General features: G+C 35.4%; 1 pseudogene; it reads left to right on the top strand.

Annotated features, from left to right (window-relative positions):
• The first annotated feature begins 2269 nt into the window (after positions 1-2269).
• Positions 2270-2369, top strand: LOC115509493 (annotated as a pseudogene).
• Positions 2370-9189: the final 6820 nt, after the last annotated feature.

Here is a 9189-nt window from a genome sequence, read left to right as displayed (position 1 = left end):
CTATAAATGAAAATAATAATTAATAATAATAATAATTAATAATAATAATAGTAATGTGACCTTGCTTAGTGTCACCCCTTTGAATTCAATTCCAGTGTCAAGTGACTCTTATTCTTTTCTTTCTCAAAGGAGTGTGTTAAGTCTTTTTCAAAGAAGAGAGGCCATTAAATGTATAACATTTGTTCCAGGTAATAGGTTAAGGATTCACATTCATAAGAATGAGATGCTGTGTATTGTTCAGTCTCTAGTCATTGTGTGATCACTCTAGTTAGTCTTCAAGGCTTTTCTATTTTCAGGGAATAAATATTCTACCTCTCCTGAGTATCAAAGGAATAAAAGGGTAACTAATCAGCAAAGTAAATAAGTGAAGAAAATGAAAGTTGTAACATTAGCGAAGTCTGAAACAAGTATGTTTAGAATTGATTCAAATTAGAGCCTAACATATCAAAACCTGTGATATGTAGCCAAAGCTGTATTTAGAGAAAACTTTTTTCATCTTAAATGTATTATTAGAAAATTATATTTAAAATCAAAGAACTAAGCAATCAGTCCAACAATCTAAAAGAGAACAAAAATAAAGCCAAGAAAGGATTTAAGTAAGATACATATAATTGATGCATCAAGCAAATTGAAATAATTGACATAATTCAAAAACTAAAAATAGGGGCGCCTGGGTGGCGCAGTCGGTTGGGCGTCCGACTTCAGCCAGGTCACGATCTCGCGGTCCGTGAGTTCGAGCCCCGCGTCAGGCTCTGGGCTGATGGCTCAGAGCCTGGAGCCTGTTTCCGATTCTGTGTCTCCCTCTCTCTCTGCCCCTCCCCCGTTCATGCTCTGTCTCTCTGTGTCCCCAAAAAATAAATAAACGTTGAAAAAAAAATTAAAAAAAACAAAAAAAACAAAACAAAAACAAAAACTAAAAATAATTCCATGAAAGGTCATATGAAACAGGCAAACCTTTGACAATTACAATTAAGAAAAAAGGCATAGATTTTAAAAATAAGACTATATTCAATTATATCTACACAAGATTTAAAAATTACTAAAATTGGCAAAAGAAGACCTGGAAATCTAAAAAGACAAAAAATAGTAACAGATATTGAAATGGTAATGAAATAATGACTTGCTCCCTACTGGTCCTCACTAATAGCTCCAGACACAGGTTATTTTATAAGCGAACATGGACAAATCTTCTTGAAACAGGAAATTTCTTTTTTAAACAAGCAGATCATAATAAATAATAAATAAATAATAAAATGGGTGTGTGTGTGTGGTTCAATTCATTACGTGCCCAACTCTTGATCTCAGCTCAGGTCATGATCCTGCGGTTCATGAAGTAGAGCCCTGCCTTGGGCTCCACATTCTCCAGGTTGAGCTTATTTGGGATTCTCTCTCTCTGCCTCTCCCCAACTCAGGCGTGCCTCATTCTCCCTCTCAAAGAAACTTCAAAAATAATCAAGTGGTAACACATTGAATCCAACAATGCACTGTAAAAATAATGCAGCATGACCAAGTAGGGCTTTCTCTTGGGAATACAAAAATGGCTTACCACTAAACTCATTCAGTGGAATGTACTCTATTAGTATATTAAAGGAGGAAAAATCATTGGATCATCACATTTGATTTTGAAAAGTTATTCTAAATTAATTCAAGATGTTTACAACAATTTTTAAAAGCTTTTTGTAAAATAAAAAAATATGTAAAGTAATTTCCTTGATTTATAAAAGGATCTACCCAAGTCCCTCATCAAGCCCTATCCCTAGTGATGAAATAGGTTTATATGGACAAGAAGAAGAAAACTGTTCAACTTTTAACTTGAGGTCCCAGCCAGTGTAACAAAACAGAGAAAACAACTCAAATATTGGAAAGGAAGTTATAAAACTGTGACAATATGCAGATAATACAAGCATTATTATGAAAACCTCAGTGGGGTAGATAAGGGAATTTAATCAAGATGGCCAAATACAAGTTCACCTTTTGATAACCTGTAGCTTTTATTCATAACATTAAGCCAATGAGAAAATAAAAGAACAAGAGGTCTATTTATAATATAATAATCACAACAAATACTTGGGAATATCCTACGATGACTTTACTGGAAGTAAAAGGGGAAAAATATTTTGTTCATGAATGAAAGGTTTAATATTTAATGATGTGTTCTCAAAACAAACTATGAATTTAGCATAAGACTAATAAAAAAGAGAATTTTTTAAACCAAAATTTAAAACCTGTTCTAAAATCCACAAAGAAGATTGAATATTTAAAAACCCAAGTGCTTGCTTGGGCAGCACATATACTAAAATTAGAACTATACAGAGAAGATGAGTATGGCCTCTGAGGAAAAAAAAAAAAAAAAACCAAGATAAATGTATAAAAGAAAATGAAGGGATAGCCTTGACTGCTACATATAAAACATATTATAGGATTATAGTAATAAAAATATATAGGGGTGCCTGGGTGGCTCAGTCGGTTGAGCGTCTGACTTCAGTTCAGGTAATGATCTCGTGGTTTTTGAGTTAGAGTCCCACGTCGAGCTCTGTGCTGACAGCTAAGACCCTGGAGCCTTCTTTGGATTCTGTGTCTCCCTCTCTCTGCCCCTCCTCTGCTCATGCTCTCTCTCTCTCAAAAATGGATGAACATTAAAAATTAAAAAAAAAAAAAAAAAAACTGGGGCGCCTGGGTGGCGCAGTCGGTTGAGCGTCCGACTTCAGCCAGGTCGCGATCTCGCGGTCTGTGAGTTCGAGCCCCGCGTCAGGCTCTGGGCTGATGGCTCAGAGCCTGGAGCCTGTTTCCGATTCTGTGTCTTCCTCTCTCTGCCCTCCCCCGTTCATGCTCTGTCTCTCTCTGTCCCAAAAATAAATAAACGTTGAAAAAAAAAAAAAAAAAACCTTAAAAAAATATTATATTAGTGGGATAGGAATTGATAACTACATCAGTGGAAGAGGAGTTTAAAAATAGAGAAAAGCATATGCTAATTTAAGATACCATAGAAGTGGCATTTTAAATAAATGGAGTAAGAGGTTCATTTTTAATATGAGTTCTTGGGAGAATTATCTACTTATTTAGAAAGATGTTTAGAAAGTTAGCTCATATCTCATATTCATAAAGACAAATTTCAAATGATTATAATCTAAGCATAACATTATAAGAGTATTACACTAATAGTGTAATTTTTTTTCCTGTTTGGATATGGAAGGTATTCTTTTATTTTTCTTAATGTTTATTTATTTTTGAAAGAGAGAGCACAGCAGGAGAGGGGCAGCAAGAGCAGAGCAAAGGATCTGAAGCGGGTTCCATGCTGACAGCAGAGAGCCCAATGTGGGACTCGATCTTATGAACTGTGAATTCATGATGTGAGCTGAAGTCAGATGCTCAACTGAGTGAGCCGCCGAGGTGCCCCTGGAAAGTATTCTTAAATAAAAAATTTCTAACAGGGAAGAATTGGAAGTGAACTCAACGTCTCTGTATAGAGGGACTCCTAATCTGTGGTATGGAAAATAAGACATCAATTTAAAGGAAAGAGGCACTGATAAAGGGAAAAAAAAATCAGGTTTTGGTATCATGGTAGGTATATTATGATACAATTTTTATTTAAAAAAAGACCAAAACAATACATTTTCTCTACAATTATCAATTTTTACAAACGCATAAAACAAAGTCTAAAGTACCCACATTAACCTGATGGCAATCGTGGGCCGTGTAGAGGGGGACTAGAATTTAATATTACTATCATAGGTATTTTAGCACTGTAGATAATACTTAAAGTTGAAATAACGATATCTAAAAATGGATAGGTTATAAGTAGGTAGATAAGTAAAAAAAAAATCATTGTGGGGAAAAGGTGATAAATCCACAATTTCTACAAAGGAAATGACAAATATGAAGATCAAATGTTATTGGAAATAAAACAGCTATCTGATTTGACAACTGTGGGGATGAGTTTGTTTTATGAGTTCAGCTAAAATCCTACAGACTCAAGCAGTTTTAATTTTTTCTGTTTTAGTAAAATAAAATGTTTTCAAAATACTCCAAAGGGTAAATGATTTCATTTCAAAATAGTTAAATGAAATAAGCATGATTTATAGTGCAAATCAAAATATTTAAATCATGCCATTTCTGTGGTATCGCTGGAGGCAAACTTTTTATCCAAATGTTCTTCTTTGTAGCTTAAAACATAATGTTAACCCATGGTCCATATTAAGTGTATTTAGTGCCTAAATAAGTTCTAGGAATTTCTCTGCTCAAAATTAGCCAATGTTGACCATGAGGGATTCAAAAGCAATATTACCCAAGGTCACTGAAATGGCCCTAAGAAAACAATTTTTCCTAAGTGTAAACATATAGACCAATCTTATGCACATTTTAGAACTACATGTTCTTTTTTTAACTGTTCCTGGTCATTTTGTGTATGTTTGAGCTTACCCAGGAATCCTATTTGATCTCCTCATGCCCAAAAATGATAGAAATAAGGAAAAATAGAAAGGAAAATAAAAACAACTGTGACTCAGAGCTTAAATTGTATTAAAATTAATGCCAGTAAAGATTTTTGGGAGATAGTTAATACTGGTGGGAAGTGAGAAGGGTCTTCCTAAACTGCTATGGGGAGAGCAATTTAACAATGTGGGGCAAGAACCTTGACAAATATTCATATAATTGCTTCACACTTGGATCTATGTCTAGGCATTTATCCTAAAAAAAACTGCAGCTAGATGAAAATATATATCCTATTATATTCATCATAGATCATTTACACATCACAGGCAAACTAAAATTCCAGCAATAGGGCCAGCAATAGGGTACTTTTGGATAAACAACTATGATACATCTGTATGATAATAGATTATTATCTATGCAATAAAATAGCATCTTGAAGATGAATTCATGACATGAGAAGATGCTTATATTTATCAAAAAGATACAGAATTTATTTATAATAATGAATACACACACATGCAGTATGTAGTGTGTGTGTATATATATATAATACTTGTATCTATCTATCTGCCTACTACCTACTTACCTACTGACCTATATTTGAAAGGAAGGAATAATTGCCAGTGACTCCTGCAAATGGAGGTAAAACAATGTACTTTAATCTTCTCTAGCCCGTATCAATGCTTCAGCCTAATTTGTTTTTTTGACAGTAGGTACTGAAAAAGTGAAAATCCTCCTTATTTGTAAAGTGAAAATAAGAAAAAAATTACAATAGCCCAATCATTCTCTTCTAGTTTCCCATCCCTGGTTCCCAGGGGAAGATTCTCTAAATCAGTATATTCTTTTTTCAGTGGGTATGCATGGGCTCTTCTTGTTTGAAGACTTCACTTGCTGCTGCAACCTTTATTTTCTATTTCTTGTTATTATAAGTGGAGAAAGTATTGTGTACTTTTCCCCTAAGCACAAACCTGACACTGTCCCAGCAGAAGGTGGTACTGAAGTCTGTGAGTTCATTATCACCTTGAAAAGCATGCTGTGACCTCTAGGCTCATCCATCTGCGAGAAGGAGAGAGAGGAGAAGGAAGAAAATATGTTGACAGGTAAGAAGAAATTCAGTCTCAAATGGTGTGGAATGAGTAAGATATTCACCCAGTGTGGTCTTCTCATTGACTGGGGCTCAGCTGGGACTATGGCAGGTCCCAGGCCACCAATTTCACTGCCACCACTGTCACCCTCCCACTCCAGCTTCTGTTTATGAGATGAGGCTAAGTTCCTCAATGGTCCCTTACCTTCAAGGCTACTATTTCCAAAATGGGGTGGACTATAGCCTTTTTGGTTTGTTTGTTTGTTTGCTCAGTTGCTTAGGAGATAGATTTGACAATATTTGAAATCAAAACATTGACCTGTCCCTATTGATCTGACCACTACAACATTTTTTTGTGATCAATTCTAATTTTTAAACAAAACATGCTTATTACCATGTGAACTCGGAATAGCAACATGACCTCTGCTTCGCTTCTCTTTTTTCTAATCAGAGTGGGCTACCTACTTTATTTAACCTCATTTCACAAAGGTTAGATAACCACAAACAGAATTTTTTTAAAAACTCTGCTTTAGGAATGGACTAACATATTGTAACATTTACATTTAAGTATTTTGAATTGTGGGTAAATTTTATTTATAATTTTTATTTTCCAAATTTTTTTATAATGATATTACTTGTATATTAAAAGGGAAGAGAGAAAGACATATGCATTGTGGGTAACAGCTGACCTTTGGTCTAAGCTATTTTAACTACCTTTAAACCAAATCAACATTTACTGGTGGGAAAAATATATATATGTAAGTGAGCCACACACACACAAAAAAATACTGTGGTAATTAACTCTCTATGGTTGATATTTCTATACTCTGCTTTTCATAATATCATGTCACCAAATTCCTGTGCCTTCTGGTCTTTCTGGTTTCTGCTCAAACCTTCACATATCACCCTAATGCTCTCTCTCCACATGTCTACTAATCTATTAGCTATCACCCTGTACATTTCTTCCATAATTCCCACCATAAATCTGTAATTATTTTATTTGTTTACTTATTTTTCTGTCTCCTTCACACCTGTAAGTAAGCTTCCTCTGCAGGACATAGGCTGTGAGTCCTTTTTCTAGAATACTGCCTGACATAAGAGAGTACACAACTGATATTTAAAGGGTCAATGATTAAATACATCATATTTTTACTAATTTTTCTAGTTTTTTCTTTTACACACCACACCCAGAATAGCTCCCAGATGGTGAGAAGGTGACTAATTTTTACTCTGGTGATAGCAAATAACTAGCAATTTGCTTATATTTCACATGTGAACCATCAATTTTCCTGAAAATGAGTAAAAAAAATAAGATTGGGATCGTGTTGTTTTCACATACTTTGAAATTTCTGCATGCAAAAGTATTTCCAGCTCCAGCTGGAATAGAACTAAAAGTACTGAATATTATGAGAAAAGCTATTCCTGTACAATGTCCAATCTGATTTTGCAAACTAAGTATGTTTGGAAAAGTTGTAGAGAATATGAAAGAGATTTTAGATGCTAATGCCACAAATATCTTGGGACTGGTCTCAAAACTTGACCCCAAAAAGTCACTTAATATTTTTGCCTTTCATACTGTACAAAATGCATTGCACATGCTGTATTTTAAAATAAGTGATCAAAGTAGTGACAAAACAAACCATTACATATAGTGCTTTCTATGTGCCAGGAACTGTTTTTTTTACACGCTTTATGTGAATTATTAACTCCTCTAATCTTCTGCATAACCTTATCACATAGGGATTATTAGCCTCCTTAATTTACTGATGTGGAAACTGAGGCAGAGAGTAAGCATATTAGAAGGAAAGAAGCATCTACAGCAGCGCATCTGAGTTTCCCTCACTAAGCACAGTGCTCCACTTTATAAAGAACATTTTCCCTTTCCAGAGTGACTGCTGGCTGGCCCAAGGTCATGTGGCTCAGTAGAGCCAGGATGGAAACACAGCCTGGCAACAGAGGTTTCCTCCTAGCTCTCTATGTTGTAATGCTTCTCAAAAGACCTGTAATGGGTAAGACATATTAGAGGAACTCAATCTGCTATCATTTACACTCAGGAACCTGTGGTATGGATAGGAAGGACACTGGAGTCGGATTTAAAGTCTTGGAATCAAACTCTGAGCTCTATTCTTGACCTGTCACTCACGTAGCTTCAGTTTGCTCAACTCTGAAGTGGCGATGCAAACCCTCCACTGTTGTGCTTTTATGAGCAGCAACTGATTCAATGGGTGGCATATGCTGCATCATTCTGGAAGCCTTAAAGAATGATTGAGTCTTGTGAATTGGGGCTGTTTTTTATTCCTTCTATAAATAATGAAGCTCATGAAATTATTTAAGCAAGTGAGGGACATCAGATAGTCAGTTCAGCTGATCTCAAGTACAAAACCAAGACTCTTCCCAGGTCTTTTCTACTTAAATATCTAATTCGACAAATCTTTCAAATATACTTAGGAACCAAACCCTGAGCACGTTCTGTAGAGAGTAGCAGGAGGAAAGGGTATGGTCACTGTTCTCACAAGTCATGGACAGCAAAGGAGATAAGATACCCAAACCAAAGCAGATCATGATACATGTTGTGAGAGGAAAAAAATTTGGTGAAATCAGAGGAGGAAGGAGCACTTTTGGGTGGGGAGATTAGAAAAGGAGACTTCCAGTATATGAATATTAGCAGAAAAGAGGAGTAACATATACTAAAAAATTTAATTCTCTCTGAATCAATTTTCACCTTTCATCAAACATCCACTCTTTTTAAGGCACTGTGCTAACAGGGGAACCGAGGAGAGGAAGACAGAGCTTAGACTCTGGGGAAGATGGTCTGAGTTCCCTCTCCAGAGTAGTGCAATGCCCAAAGGACATCCATAACTAAAAACTGTACTCCACAGAGGTGGAGAAAAAAGGAAGCAAGTATAATGTCGTATGGATATTGATGAGGAAGTATTTAATTCTGTCTATGGGAGAAAGAGTCCAGGGGGAGCTACAGTAAAGGATGGTTGAACAGTCTCAAATGAAGCTTGAGTAGGTCATTTCTAAGTAGTTAAGAGAAGGGAAGGATAGTTCAAGCAAAGGACACAACATGACCCTTGATTTTGGATGTTTCTCCTGTCATGTATATAGAGAATCACAAAACTGGGGACATGGTAGGGTGGAGGGTAACTCTCAGTTCTCCTGTTTTCTTTCAGAATTTAACTTTTGTTTAAAAAAATGTTTTTAACTACTTGGCTTGATACCAGTCTCTTCTATTTGAGCACTGATCTCATGAGCAGTTAAACAGACTTGGTTTCACATGTCAGTCTCTGCTCTCCACCCTCTACAGAATGTCCCAGAAGGTTGGGACAGGAATAGAGGGGAAAGGATGCTTTTAAGCAAAGGAGGATCAGGTTCAAAATGGCTAAAGGGGATAAGAGAGGGAGACAATGAATTAAGTTTTAAGAAGTCTGTATTATAAAACATTTCTAACATATAGTACATAGAAGAGTGTGACTCCTTTTTATTTCCTCCTGTATTGTTTTGAAACACATTTTAAACCACACATCATTTCATCCATAAGTATTTTAATATATATCTCTAAAAGCAAAAAGACTCATTCTAACCAAAAAAAATACAATTAACTCACCTACAAATTTTAACAATATGAACCAACTTTGTAGATTTTTTGAGACTGAATAGCTTATACAACA

This window comes from Lynx canadensis, chromosome A2, assembly GCF_007474595.2.
Source record: "Lynx canadensis isolate LIC74 chromosome A2, mLynCan4.pri.v2, whole genome shotgun sequence".
NCBI lineage: Eukaryota > Metazoa > Chordata > Mammalia > Carnivora > Felidae > Lynx > Lynx canadensis.
The sequence above is the reverse complement of the archived record's forward strand: the minus strand, read 5'-3'. Positions and strand labels throughout refer to the sequence as shown.